At 47.4% G+C, this 2,958-nt stretch overlaps 1 pseudogene; it reads left to right on the top strand.

Annotated features, from left to right (window-relative positions):
• The first annotated feature begins 1,784 nt into the window (after positions 1–1,784).
• LOC105545059 lies at positions 1,785–2,428 on the top strand (annotated as a pseudogene).
• The last annotated feature ends 530 nt before the right edge of the window (positions 2,429–2,958 follow it).

Below are 2,958 nucleotides of genomic sequence, written 5' to 3' on the forward strand. Positions count from 1 at the left end.
TACCAAAATTAAAAGCTTGGAAAAGACTACAAAAGAAAGAGGAGACTACAGGAATGCAAGATGACAATGCAATGGTCTGGAGGGTCACAGTAAAGAGCCAAGACTTTACTCAGTGGAGCCACTAATGGGTTGTAGGTTGGGGATATTTTGGAGGATGACTTTAGCCTTGGTATACAGGAGGAGGAAGATTGGAGACCTGAGAAACAGTTTAAAACAGTAGCAGCACCAACAACAAACTTACGAAAAAGCCTGGGGACTGAATGATGGAATTTAACCCACATAAGCATCAGCACTTCTCACTGTGAATCCTGATCGTGTCCCTTTATTCCTGAAAAGCTGAAGTAAGGAAATGTACTCAGTAAACCTTGATTAATCCATATCCATCTGTTTATGGACATCAGGAGAGTACTGGTGTGGCTTGCTCAGTGCTATGTGGTAAACAAACTTCTAAGGGACAACAGACTCTCGCTCTGTTGCCCAGGCTGGAGCATAGTGGCACAGTCATGGCTCACTGCAGCCTCATCCCCCCAGGCTCAAGGGGTCCTCCCGCCTGAGCCTCCCCAGTGGCTGGGACTACAGGGCATGTACCACCATTCCCGGCTATGGATTGACTGATTGTTGAGATGGAGTCTCACAATGTTGCTCAGGCTGGTCTCTAACTCCTCCTGGGTTTAAGCCATCCTCCTGTGTTGTCCTTCCAAAGTGTTGGGATTACAGGTGTGAGCCACTGTACCCTGCCAGTAGTAAAATATTAACCCTATTTCTGGATGAACAGACCGAGGCATAGTTCATTTACCAAGCTTTCATTAGGAATTGAGTTCTTGACCACCTGGAACATTTTCCCTGGGCCTTTGTGGGTATTTATCCTAGAGGATACGCTGCTTTTGTTGGGTTTGTGGTTTAGGAAAGAACCCAACTGGAACCAGGTCTCCTGGGGCCATAAGGCCCTGCTCTGCTTAGCATCCCCTAGCCAGGCTGGATTCTCAACACTTTGTAAATCTTAGTCATCTTTCTCTGCTACACTCATTTCCAAAGTGGAGATAAATAGCACCCACTGGCCCAGCTTGGTGGCTCACGCCTGTAATCCCAGCACTTTGGGAGGCCGAGGCGGGCGGATCACCTGAGGTCAAGAGTTCGAGACCTGCCTGGCCAACATGGTGAAACCCTGTCTCTACTAAAAAATACAAAATAGCCTGGTGTGGTGGCACATGCCTGTAATATCAGCCACTCGGAAGGCTGAGGCAGGAGAATGGCGTGAACCTGGGAGGCGGAGCTTGCAGTGAGCTGAGATCCGGCCACTGCACTCCAGCCTGGGCGACAGAGCGAGACTCCGTCTCAAAAAATATAAAATAAAATAAAATAAAATAAAATAATACAAAAGTTAGCCGGGCGTGGTGGCAGAAGCCTGTAATCCCAGCTACTCAGGAGCCTGAGGCAGGAGAATCGCTTGAACCCAGGAGGCGGGGGTTGCAGCGAGCCAAGATTGGGCAATTGTACTCCAGCCTGGGGGACAAGAGCGAGACTTCCTCGGAAAAAAAAAAAAAAAAGCAGCACCCACTGCAGAGTTTTGCTCTAAGGATGAATTGAGATGAATAAATGTAACACAAGTGAAAAAAAAGAGTTGGGGGTGGGTGGGGCCGCAGGCCCCCGAAACTGGGTGTGGGTGGGCCGTGCCCGTCTGTGCATGCCCGGCTATGGAGAGAGGCGTGGCGCATGTGGGGCGGGGCCTGAGTGTGCTTGCGTCGCACCACTCCAGGAGGCGGAGGCTATTCCCTGGAGGAAAGATGGGCCACTACGAGGCTGCAGAGGAGACTGCCTTTATTGTTGAAGTGAGCAACATTGTAAAAAAGGCTATAGAAAGGATAATTGGGGCCGGGCGCGGTGGCTCTCGCCTGTAATCCCAGCACGTTGGGAGGCCAAGGCAGGCGGATCACAAGGTGAGGAGTTCGAGACCAGCCTGGCCAAGATGGTGAAACTCCGTCTCTACTAAAAATACAAAAATTAGCCGGGTGTGGTGGCAGGAGCTTGTAGTCCCAGCTACTCATAGGGAGGCTGAGGCAGGAGAATCGCTTGAACCCGGGAGGCGGAGGTTGCAGTGAGCTGAGATTGCGCCATTGCATTCCAGCCTCGGTGACAGAGCAAGACTCTGTCTCAAAAAAAAAAAAAAAAAAAAAAAAATTCACCATTGGTGGTAATGTTTGTCAACACAGCAAAGTGAACCAGTGGACCACAAACGTGGAACAAATTTTAAGCCAACTCACCAAGCTGGGAAGACAATTTAAATACATGGTGACCTGTGTAATTACACAAAAGAATGGAGCTGGATCACACATGGCAAGTTCCTGCTTCTGGGACAGCTCTACTGATGGGAGCTACACTGTGCAATGGGAGAATAAGACCATGTACTGCACTGTCGGTGCCTTCGGACTGTCTACTTGACCTCCCAGTCCATCCTATAACCTTTCTGCTTTTGTCTCTAGTTCATCTTCTAACCACCAGCCATGAATGCAATGAACTCCTTTCTCGTTCTCTTTAAGTGTGTTTTATGGCACTCTCAAAAACCAAATGACTGCACTGTGATGTGAACCGCACCGAAGTCCGATGAGTATCCCCCCTGTAGGTCAACTGCAGCCTGCGTTGCCACTTATCTTAATATGACAACTTATGTCTAACTCTGAATATTTCTTTTCAAAGGTGCTAAAATCTGAAATCTGCTAGTGTGAAACTTGTTCTACTCTCTGAAATGATTCAAATACACTAATTTTTCCATGCCCTATACTTTTGTTAGAATAAATTATTCGAATCTTTAAAAAATGAGTTGATTACTTTCAGGTTCTTTCAACAAAAGCTGTTTTCAAAAACTGTAAAACACTTGTCCAGAGCTTTCCAGTACCTAAGATAGATTTAACTTCATGGAGGTCTGTGTGGAAATGACATTAACTTCACTAGGCTAGTAAA

The sequence above is a fragment of the Mandrillus leucophaeus genome, unplaced genomic scaffold (genome assembly GCF_000951045.1).
Source record: "Mandrillus leucophaeus isolate KB7577 unplaced genomic scaffold, Mleu.le_1.0 Scaffold317, whole genome shotgun sequence".
Taxonomy (NCBI): Eukaryota; Metazoa; Chordata; class Mammalia; order Primates; family Cercopithecidae; genus Mandrillus; species Mandrillus leucophaeus.